Below are 12,703 nucleotides of genomic sequence, written 5' to 3' on the forward strand. Positions count from 1 at the left end.
TTTGTTCTTGTGCTTTTTCAGGGAGTTTCTTGAGCAAATGCTGTAGTTTCTTTTGGTAACCCTCAATGGGATCAGAGGGTAATGGCTTGTAGAAAGTGGTGTTGGAGAGCTGCCAAGCAGCCTCCTGTTCATATTCCGACCTATTCATGACAACAGCACCTCCTTTGTCAGCCTTTTTGATTGTGATGTCAGAGTTGTTTCTGAGGCTGTGGATGGCATTGTGTTCTGCACGGCTGAGGTTATGGGGAAAGTGATGCTGCTTTTCCACAATTTCAGCCCGTGCACATCGGCGGAAGCACTCTATGTAGAAGTCCAGTCTGTTGTTTCGACCTTCAGGAGGAGTCCACCTAGAATCCTTCTTTTTGTAGTGTTGGTAGGAAGGTCTCTGTGGATTAGTATGTTGTTCAGAGGTGTGTTGGAAATATTCCTTGAGTCGGAGACGTCGAAAATAGGATTCTAGGTCACCACAGAACTGTATCATGTTCGTGGGGGTGGAGGGGTAGAAAGAGAGGCTCCGAGATAGGACAGATTCTTCTGCTGGGCTAAGAGTATAGTTGGATAGATTAACAATATTGCTGGGTGGGTTAAGTGAACCATTGCTGTGGCCTCTTGTGGCATGCAGTATTTTAGATTGTTTAGTGTCCTTTTTCTTTTGTAGAGAAGCAAAGTGTGTGTTGTAAATGGCTTGTCTAGTTTTTGTAAAGTCCAGCCACAAGGAAGTTTGTGTGGAAGGTTGTTTTTTTATCATATCCTAACTCAACCCTATTTCGCTGTGTGAAGTCTGGCAGCATCACAGCATAACACAATACACCAAGTATAATATCTTTGGGGCTTTGTCTACACTCACATGATGCCCACATGTCCTGAGTGTGAGCATGGGCTACACCTAACACATTGTGTATGCTACTAAAATACTTCATTAATCCTTCTTATTAATTATTTATTAGCCTTTCACATTCAATAGGGGTTCGTAGTGTATAACTGAAGGCAGAATAAGGCTTTGTGAGACCGCTTCTGTGTTGAGCTAAACATGATGCCAGCACTCAGGTGCTGAGGTATGGATGCTCAGCACCTTAGAGGATTAACCCCTCTTACTCATTACTGAACAATTGGTAAGGTCAGATAGACCTCCCAGCACAAATTCAGAGTGGGAGCTCTACTACACAACTTCCATTTATCCCCTTTCCAGTCCCCACCCTTTTGCTAATAACTCAGAATATCTCTCCTAACCCATATAACTCTCTCCTTACCCTCTTCAGGCCAGTCATTGCTGGTTGTATCCTTCTCCTCACCCAACATCCCCTTTTCTCTTTACCTTCTCTCCTTATCTTGGTGACCCTTCTGCTAATGTTGATAGTAGTTTCCTCAGGTCCCTTGAATTCATAAGCCCTCAATCACTCCTGGAACTGCTGAACTGGGTTTTAGGCCCATGCCAGTTATCATCTCTATCATCTGATTGTAAGTTGAATTGTCATCCTTTGAACATTTATAGTTAAAGAATCCTCCATAATATTGTGACATTTTTCCCCTTTGTCCTGTAGCTGCAAAATATACTTATTCTTTCAACAGATTAGAGGAAATCTCTTTCCACTGCCTCCTCCCATGTTATTAAGAAATCTAAACTGTTCCTGCACTGGAAGACTCCAAGTAAGAAGGCAATTCTACTAGTCCAGTATAAGTGTGAAGCCATCAGCCCTTAGGAACTTCCAACTAGTATAGAATACTGCAGAACTGCTCCTCAGCAACCTTACGGTGAGCACATCAAACCTGTTCTCCTCTTTCTACACTGGCCTCCCACAGAATATCTAATCCAGTGCAGGGTCTCAGTCCCTATCTTCAAGGCACTCAGTGACCTGAGCCCAATATATCTAAAAGACTACTTAACATTCTGCGATGAATGTTATGCTGAACAGATACAAAACAGAACTCTTTACAATAAGGGTAAAGCTCCTCATGGACCATCCCAGACAGTGGAACAAACTCCAAGAGGAATGAAGTACCATTACAAACATCTCCACCTTACACTGCAAGTGCAAAGCATACTTCTTCCACCTTCCTCTCACAAATAAACACAGGGCAGCGTGGACATTTGAAAACCCCCCAAATTAAACCATATCAAAACAAAACTGTACACACAATTCTCCCCTGTCAGAGAGGAAGAAAGAATGAGCCATATGTGACAGACGTCAGTGAGGTTGCTTAATGCACTAGTGGAAGGCGCTCAGATACTGTATAAGATTGTATTGTGTCACACATCCTTTCATAAATATTTGAGATTTGTTTTCTCCCTGTTTCTATACTGCTTGACTTTTGCATATGTGAAAGCTGTACCAAACCTTAAGGTTTTAGAATTTGGCATTTTCCATTCAATTTTTGGTTCTGAGGAATAAGTAAGTGTCCCCTGACTATCTGTGTTGGGAAATAGAGCAGTGTGCTTCTCTCATGTAAGATCCAGCATTTACCCTAAAAGGATGTTCAAAGCAGGTTTAAAGCAATCATAAACATTTTATTAATATAGCATTCTCCAAGCAGGATAGTCATTTATTATAAAGTGCCTTAAGCGTATAAAAGAGTTCAATTATCTAGTCAGTGATCATTCTGATTATATCAGTGAGGAGAAGCATACAAGTAAGTGCATGTAGGAGAATTTGGTATTTTATAGGATAGATATACACATCTCTCTTTGTAAGTGCAGCCTGAGGAAAGCAACAAGTAGATGAAATGTCATTATATTTTATGTTTCTTTGATTCTCACTCTGCTTCCATTGAACTCACTGAAAGTTTTACCATTGACTTCACTGGGAGCAGAATAAAGCCAATGCCAAGTGCTTTTGAAAACCACACCTTATATGTATGTTTTCCACACAAAGGAACTTTTTCATCTTCATATTTTCTAAGAAGAATGTCTATGAAAATAATACTGCTACATTGTACTTACATAATGCCTTTCAACTGAAAACTTGAAAGCACTTTACAAACATTTTGTAAGCGCACAATCTCTGGTAAGTACAGTAAGTGACAATCAAGAACTTAGCATTCACCATCCAAGGCACATGAAGTAAACATAGTATGTTCCTGTACTTAAAATAGGGGACATTGTGGTACTAAAGTCACTGGAAGGTTACAAATGTTTAATCTGTAATGATGTTCACTGATTATATGAGGCTGGTGTTTTTGTGATACTCTGATATTAGGATACTCCTGGTAAAATTATACATGGGCCTGAATCGTATCCAGAGATGTAAGTGTACCTACACTTTGGGGGCATTCAAAATTTGGATCTGGTTTTTGCAAATGTCCTCTTTCTTTAGAAAGAGCAATGGTAAACCAAACCCCTAGAGCTAAACATGCTGAACTGTTGGATGCTCTAAATATGGACCTAGGCTTGATGACATGGCCTATTTCTAGGAAAGATGGGTAAAAAGAATGACAAAGAAGAGGTACAAACCAGTGGCTGAGCAAGGAACAGAACCCAGGAGTTTAAATTACATGTCTTCTGCTATAACCCCTAGATCAACATTACCTCCTTTTGACATTATAAAGCTCCAGTGACATTTTCACAGGCAATTGAAGAGGTGTTCTATTCAGTCTCCAAACACACCTGTTGTTACGCATTTCCTATGTGATAAGAATGTGTTAGCATCTCTAGCTTGATCAACATAATTAACTGTCATGTGATAAGAAAGTCTTCAACTACAATTGCTTTGCGAATTCATGCACATCATTATGCAACATTGTGACCCAGGGACTGTGTACTGCTAACTAGGCAGGGCACGGGTGTAGTCTATAAGTATAGGTATTTGCTAGATAAAGTATAAGCATAAATTAAGGCAGTAAAGCAATGAGCCTACAACAATACAGCAGCTAACAAGGCGTAAGAGCCAAAAGCCTTAGCATATGTAGTTAACCAGGACTAACCCTGGATAATAAGATATCACAAGATTGAATGTTGTAATGACTAAACTACTGACAGTAAACCACATGATGCTATTTTATACCAGCTTGTGATATTTTTAATTAGGAACATCAGCAGATGTCTAACCCCAAGAGCGTGATGGTAACAAATTGATGTAAATGGTAAGTTTGAAGTAAACCGACTAGTAACCTATTGAAGAACAGCACCCCAACATTAATAGTGTGAGGAAATACACATTTCCTGGATTTTACCACTGCTTATGACATGGTTTGGCACAGAGGCCATCTGTGTAAACCCTCTTTAGTGGCCCCACATTGGGTACAGGCCCGCTGACGAGGTGGGGGACAAAAGGGGCAATTGCCCAGGGGTCCGTGCAATTTAAAAGGGCCCTGGAGCCTCCAGCTGCAGGGCACCTAGGCATGTGAGCCAGCTTGGGTGGTCCTGGAAGTGACAGATTTGTCACTTCCGCCCCAGGCCACGTCCCCCCTAGCGACGGCCCTGTGGGCCAGAATTTCTGTCGGCAGGCCTGATTGGGTGGTTGGAGAAGTAGAGATCTTCCTCTAAAATAGGCAGTTCAGAGTACACATGGGTGACTGTTGCAGTTCCTGGAAGTGTCAGATTAATGGTCTTCCTCAAGGTTCAGTTCTTTCACCACTACTGTTCAATATGTACATCAATGACGTGCTGGCAACACTCTTGAAGAATTTTATCTATGCTGACAACATCTGGTGCAACTATCAAGTTCAGTCATTCTCAGAAACTGACAAGGTTCTTAATGATGATATGAAGCTCATGGTAGACTACTGGAATCAATGGCGCCTGCAGCCAATCTTTTACAAGATGGTTTCTAGCGTATTTCATCTGCATAATACAAGCACACATTAAATATTTTCTTAAATAGCCAACATCTGCAGCATGACCCAAACCCAGTTTACTTTGGTGTGACATCAGATAGGTCACTGACACACTGTAACCACTTGAAGAAGATAGAAACCAAAGTTAGCACTCAGAACAACTTGGGCAGAAAACTGGCCAAAAACCTGGGGTGTGAGTGCCCAGATGCTTAGAACATCAGCCCTTGTCCTCTGCTATTCAACAACTGAGTTCTGTGCTCCTGTTTGGTGTTGCTTGTCTCATACCAGGCTAGTGGATGTAGAGCTTAACAAAGCTATGTGCATTGTTACTGGGACTTTACGTGCAACTCCATTGACGTGACTGTCAATACTCAGTAACATAGCAACACCCCAATTTCATGGTGAGGTGGCTTCTGTCATGCTTCTGGCCAAGATCCATGAGAACAGCGAATTGCCTCTGTATTCAGACCACTTCAATCACCGCCAGTTCACATGTCTTCTAGATGCCCTTTATCGTCACTTATGTCACCGCAGGACATGACAGTGGAATCTTCTTGGCGTAATGATTGCTCAGTGATGACAGTAGTTAATCACTCTCTTGTCACTGACCTAACTATCTTCCCACCAGATCTTGACCTGCCAAGGCACCTATGGTCATCCCTGAACTGGTTTTGAACAGGACAGGGCAATTGTGCAGCCAATATCTTCAAATGTGTTTTTTCTAATGATCCACGATGTAGATGTGGTCACCTTCAGACTACTTTGCATATCCTTGACAAGTACCTGCTGACTTACTTTGACGGGCAGGCTATCGGCTCTTCACCTCGCTGAAGATGATACTGTCAAATGGTAGGGCTCACTGCATATATGCTGAGAGAGAATACATATAAGGAAAAGGGGATGAAACCCCTACTGAATATTCATTAGGCATAGTAGAATCAGTGTAACACATTATAAAAGTGTATCTTGGCTTGTGTGCATGGGGAGATGTAACTCTTGGGAGATGCCAGGTGGTGACGGTGAGTCTGATTATGAGGATGATAACTAACTCTTCAGGTTCTTTGGCAAAGTATTGTGAGAGCATACAGATGTTCAGATGCAGGTTTTTGCTGGGTTGGAGTGTTTGTGACTTTACTAAGTGTGCTAATAATACCATTACAAATACAGAAGGTTTTTTTCCTAAGTGTGAGTGTTGCATGTGCGGTCTCTACCAAGAACCAGTAGCTGTCAGAGGTCATCTTAATCACAGCAAAATTTATATAAAGTTAATAATTAAGGAGCTATGTATCTATACTAAAAATTATCATCATCTTAAGGTCTTGGAGTTAAAGCAGGCTTCCAAGAGGTGACATACCTCAGAAATGTTATTTTCAGGCAGTAGGTAATGAAATGGCGATTTGTGTACTTTCTATTGTATGACTATTTGTAAATAGAGCAAGGGGCTAAATAAGAAATTGTAAAATCTACAGTAGTGAAAATCTACAGGATGAAACTAGAGCAGGAGGGGGAGGAGGATGTCCTGTTTATGAATAAAGACAGGAGAGTAGCTAGACAGGATCCATAAATGTAGATTGGTTCTCTTCATCTGTGTCTTTTAACATTTAAAGCAGAGTAGGGGGGAAGGGAGGGAAAAGGGGGAGGTGACTTGGGGCAAGTTGCTTCTCATATTGTTCATAATTCCCTTGGTAACTCGTGGTAGGGATGGGTCAGCACTCATGTCACACTCCACATCAGTACCTGTTCCAAGCTGGGGAAGTTAATGATCCAACCAGAGGACTGAATTCAGTGATGAATCCTGTTCATTGCCAACTGAAGCATATTGCGCATATGCTAAGAAGAAAGTAACTCATTTGTTTTTTTTTCCTTCCAGGTAAAGCCACCTACTGCCTTGCCTCACATTCCTCTTACCTCCCAGGTTGGCTTAACCAGAATGTTGCTTCTAGAATGGGAATGCAATGGGATTTTCTATTTTGTGGGATATTCTACAATTTTCAATTTTTGTTCCGAAATGGAATTAAAGAGAAAAAGGTCAACATTTCCTCCCCAGCCCCCCAAAATAAAAAATAATAATAATAAACATTAAAAATAATTCAAATGTTTGGTTTGGATAAAACCAAAATGTTTCATTATGATTTCAACTGGTTTTGATTTACAGAATATAAAACTGTTACAGAATATAAAACTGAAATGAAAAGTCATTGTGAAACAGATAATAAAAATGTTGCCGTCTTATAAGGTCAAAATGGAACTTTTGACCTGATCAGAATGCTATGATCCATTTTTTTTTCAAAATTTAGTTTTGTCAAAATTGCATGTTTCTGTGAAGTTTCGTCTTCAACAAATCAGCATTCTCTGATGGAAAAATGTTTCACTGGAAAATTTTTGACCAGCTCTAATGTCTTCCTGTAAATTGGCAATGTTCAATACAATTTACTCTGCCTTCTTCCAATTTGCCCTTCAATATTTCTCTGACTGCACACTAAGCTTCTGGAAATACCTTGTGGTGCAGGAAGCATTGAGAGCCAGAAGCAGTCTGACTGGAAGATAGTTGGATGTAAGGGTAGGGGAATCCCTTTTTAGGGTAATAGTATAGCTGAGTATGCGGCTCAGGAGAAGGACCAAGGACCAAATGGAAAGCTTGGAGCTTGTGGGACTGGGCCCTAGTGTTTTCTTTTGGACAAAAGTCTGAAAACTGCAGCAAACAAAAGGCTGGGATAAAATCCAAATTTCTGAGAATTTTAAATGTTTTCTAAAAACTCTTGTACATAGTATTTTGGACATGGACTCTAGAGTATTTAATTAATTTAAATATTTGATGGCTAAGAGAAGCTTCATGTCTGAAGAAAACATTTTTAATTTATTGAACATTGGAAGAGTGTTTAAATATTTTACAGCTAAAAGTGCCTAACCAACCAAATAACACCACTTTGAAAGATCCATACTTGTGAATGGAATTAGCAGACATAGCTAAATGTCTGTCTTTTTAAAGCTGTCAGGAAGGAATTAGTACTCTCTAGGCTCTTGAAAACATTCATAATGGGTTTAGTATGAAATGAAAATTTTCTGGAGCAAATAAATCTCAGAGAGAAGTTTGAAGAAGACTCAGCTGAACCTCTTGATCCTGCCAGCAAACCTGGGCGCTTATGTCCATCTTCTGGATGAGGACAAGCAGTTCTGGCCTAAACCCCACTGTAGCTAAGGCCTGAAATGACATAAGCAATTATCACATGGAGGGAGGTCTCATGTCTTGGAGGATAGAATTAGGGAGGTAAATGGGTCATTGGACTGAAAACAGAACGTTTGTACTAAATAAGACAAGTAAATAGGTCTGTAGGCTAAAAAGACAGAATGTCTGAGCCAGCTAAGATAAGAAGGAGAACACCCAGGAAAACATTTATTAACAATGGACAAGATAAGTTAGGAATGTAGAAATGAGGTAAAGTATAGGTTGAGCGTGGATAATGAGTGGACAGAGTATGCTGTACAGGGATTGGTTCCTGCAAACTAACCAAGCCAATCCTAAAACATGTGATGCAATGTATAGTAAATGTAATATACATGTGTAAATGTACATAAAGGTGGTTTACTGTGTAACTTTGGATATGTGGTATACCCTAAACCCACTCCCTACACTTAAGTCTGATCAATACACTGTAACTTTGCTGGATGCTCGATAAAGGAATTGGTGTGATAAAATCTGCTGTTGAACTGAACTTTTTGGATCCCAGAGAACTGGATGAAGTGTTCTCCCAGAACTGGACAAGGTGTTCTCAATAAGCCGAGTGGAAAAGTTCTCAGAGGGAATCCCAACACCTTCCTTCCATTCCATGTGCCTTTGGCCTACTTCTCCATCTTCCCCCCATAGGGTAAAGAGTCAGCAGACCTCACCATTCCTATAACATTTTTGGGGAATCAGGTGACCCCTATTCAGCAGCAGCAGTGAAGGAAACAAATCTTCCGGGGTATACTGAATCCAATCACACGCTACATGACAGTGGCAATTTACCATAGTCCAGTGCACTCTGAGGCATGTGCACTCTGAGGCATATAGAAATACCTCTATATTTCTTTGAAAGGCTGATTTCAGTGCTCTGGGGTCCACTGCTGTAGGGATTAGCAGACAGGCAGGCTTCCCATCCTTCTGAACTTAAACACTGCTCTCCTCCATCCCAAAGGACAGCCAGAAGACGTGAAGACAACAGGGCATGAGATAAAGGACAAGCTCTCTTACTTCAAAAGATGGCTCAAACTAATTAGCTGATGGAGACCAGGACCTGTTTGAAAGGTAGAAGAGGACCCAAGGCCTTTCTGCGGGAGTTTGCCATAGATCAGATAGATAGGATCCACGAATCCCAGTATCACTCCAGTTGTCCATGCTGTTTATGAAAAGGGCTACAGATATTCAGGTCATTAAACCTGTCAGATTTAGCTAAAACAGTGTTTCACACCATTAGTATTTCAGGACTTCACAGGCACCTGCTTTTATTTAATTCTTTTCTCGTGTAAGGGCCTAGGTGAGAAAAATAATGGAAGCTCCTGTTAATATAATGTGATACCCTTGCCCGGAATTTTGAGATTGAGACTCTTGTGTTGCCAGTGCATGGCTCAGATAAATGTTTATGGCAGTGGTGGGCAACCTGCGGCCCATCAGGGTAATCCGCTGGCTGGTCGTAAGACAGTTTGTTGACATTTGCACGGCTGTCCTCAGCTCCCAGTGGCCTTTCCCAGCCAATGGGAGCTGCGGGAAGTGGTGTGGGCCGCAGGGACATGCCATGCAAATGTCAACAAACTGTCTCGCGGCCTGCCAGCAGATTATCCTGACAGGCTGTGTGTGGCCTGCAGGTTGCCCACCACTGGTTTATGGCCTGGTTAGATTACATATTTTTATTATTTCAGCTGCACAACAGGGAAACAGTGAAGATGGTGCACTATTGCCAATGTTAAGCATTCAAAAATCATAGTTCTGGCCACAAAATCATAAGACTGACTTAAAAATCAAGAGATTTGGAAATCATAATAAATGTTGGGTGCTTTTTATGCATGTGCCTCCTGTTTCTTGAGCCTTTTCAGTCTTGTCAGGTCACATGTTCAAGCTTTTTCTCTGCAACTCTCAGGTCTAGAAACTTACATTAAAAAAAACGTAAGCTGAGATTCTCAGCTAACTACATGACTCCAAAAGCTGAGGCTTTAAGAAAAACACCAAATATCACGAGACTCATAATAAAATGATGAGAGTTGGCAACACTTGGGTGCTGCTAGTCATTCTGCAGAACATGGTCAGGATTTGGAGACAGGTGTAAATTAGTTCTGCTCAACCCCTCTTTGTTGCTATACACATAGGATTTACTTTTCAGGCCATTGGGTTGTGCCATAAGCACATGACACTGAATGAACATCATGGATTTCAATCCACCCCCAGGACAACACGACATGTTGTCTGATGAGGCCTGAGAGAAGACCTGATTCTTTTCTCACGCACACCAATGTAAATCAAAATAACTCCACTAAACCTAAAGGAGGTACAATGGTGTAAAACTGGCATTATGAGTTATAATTATTTTATTTCTAATTTTATGGAAACCCTGTGCATCATAAATGTTAAATGGTGACTATTATCTACATATGCAAATAGCTTCCTCTTTTGTCTTGATCACTGTAAAATTCAGCAGTTAACATTACTTTTTAAAATAAAAAATTGTCTCGCTCTTATCCCTTTGAGGAATTCAGATCATAGTTATGATTATAATGGAAGTGCCTCATCTAAAAGTTTCAAGAGGGTGGTGTGACCTCAATTAGGTGGATGTCAGTGTGGCTTATTTGGTTACAACCATGCCTGTGGGCCAGAGGTACATTGCTTCACAACAGGATTTGTGTTTGTACCCATTAAGCATACAGCAGTGCAGTAGCAGGGGGTTGCTTGTACCGCTAAAGGTGTTGTCCTTTGGATAAGATGAACAGCAGAGGTTCAGTCGCTGCAAGGTTTTGCTCATAAAGCAAAGCACTCACTGACTGCCTATTGAAAAGAGTTGATAAATTAAAGTCTGTCTCTTGTCCACTATCCTCTTTCTCATTACAATAAAGCTGTGTCAGTAAGTAATTCACAACTGACTCAATGACTTTTTGCTTTCCATGCAAACAGAAATTCTCTATAGATGGCAACTGTGGAAATGTCACTGGTGATTGTCACTGGGAATATTCATAGTTCATAGGGTCCCATGTCTATTCTCAGATTGGTTGATTTATACAACTAACCAATGCAGCATGAATTAAAAATATTTTACAACTAAATATTCATCTCAAAATTCATTTTTGGGTGAGTATTTGAGCAGTCAGAGTAAAAATGCAGTTGAATTAACCATTTGCACTACTGAAGCTCCATCACTCAAATATTATTGGAAAGAAGATTATGAATATGATTGAATCAAAGTTTATATTCAGTTTTGCAAGAATCCTCACAAACAACTTCCCCCCATACTACTGGCTAATAGTGAGTATTGTTGAGGGCATGAAGCCGTTCTGTTTGCCCACATGGCAACTCCACTGAAAGAATCTGACCTTTAATTGTATAAAGTGCTCCAACCTAGCCTGTAAGAACCAGATTTTTCCAAAGTTACACGGTGTTCAGATCTGGTTTGAGTCAGCTCATTTAAGAGATAAAGCCTGGCCACAAAACTGATGTTAAGATTTGAACTTTCCCCAACTGCAAAGCCATTCAGAACTGGGAGGGCTCCTTGGGTCCCATCTCTAATATCCTGGGTATGAAAGATACATGATAAGAGCCAAACTCTAGCCAAGAATGATCATTCAAAGTACTGGGTGTAATTTTCTAATACTGTCTATTATGGGTATCAGAGAGTTTTGAAAAAGAGGTATTCGAACAAAAAATGTCCCATCATTTTTTTCTGTACATGCTAAACATCAAGGAATCTAGAAGGACAGACAACATCCAGAGTTCCTGAAACGTGCTGCATTGACAGCCCAAACTGAAATCATATTTTTATCCACAGAATAGCTGCTGAACTAATCATGTGTCTTTCGAACATCCCCAGCCATCAACACTTAATTTGGATGTAACATGTCTACGGACAATTGGGGTGTTTCAGTCCCAATCCTCATTTGCTCACAGCCTCTTCTACTGAACCCCTAGTAAAGTGTTTGAATTGATGACACTACTTTTCTTGACATGGACCTCCACCCTTAGGAAGTATATTGGAGTTACCAATTCATTTCACACAGGCCACCAATCGGCCGTCAGATAGTAAATATGTTTGGTTACTTAGTACCAAGCTGGGCTGAATTTGATTTAGTATGCTAGAGATGAAAGACTTCACATCCTGCTATTAATGGCCTGAGGAATCCTGTCACTCCTTAATTATTTTAACTCAGAGGAATACTAACACAAAGTTTATGCAAATTGGGATTTGTCTAATATGCTACCTTGCCTCTGTTTGAACTCAAAAGGTCAAAACAAGGTTTCAAAGAGGGAAGATCTGATAATGGAGATTGTATCACCACCAGCTACTGTGTATGGAAGAAATCTAAACTAAAAGGTCATTGGAGCTCAGAGTGCAGACAGCTTTTTTCATCCTGGGCTCAATGGAACAAACTCAGTCTTGATTTCACTTTTATGAAAATAATGGAGTTGCACAACTAATAACAGCATTTATTTGGCACCCACCACCATGGAAACTGGCCTCCCTATGAGATGTAAATTGCAGCACTCAAAATCCCAGTAAAAGAGACAAAATATCATGCCATGCTACTGCTTGGAGATTAACCTGTCACCTTAGAAACCAGGATTTAATCAGTGAGTAGGCTTGACAATCATGTGTGTCTTGTAACACTTTCTACCAGTGCCCAGAGTCATGCTTACTCACAATTTCACCGGGAGGGGAGGGGGTGCATTTTATAGAGGCATGTGATAGTGCCAAGA

The sequence above is a fragment of the Eretmochelys imbricata genome, chromosome 6 (assembly GCF_965152235.1).
Source record: "Eretmochelys imbricata isolate rEreImb1 chromosome 6, rEreImb1.hap1, whole genome shotgun sequence".
In the NCBI taxonomy this organism is placed as follows: Eukaryota; Metazoa; Chordata; order Testudines; family Cheloniidae; genus Eretmochelys; species Eretmochelys imbricata.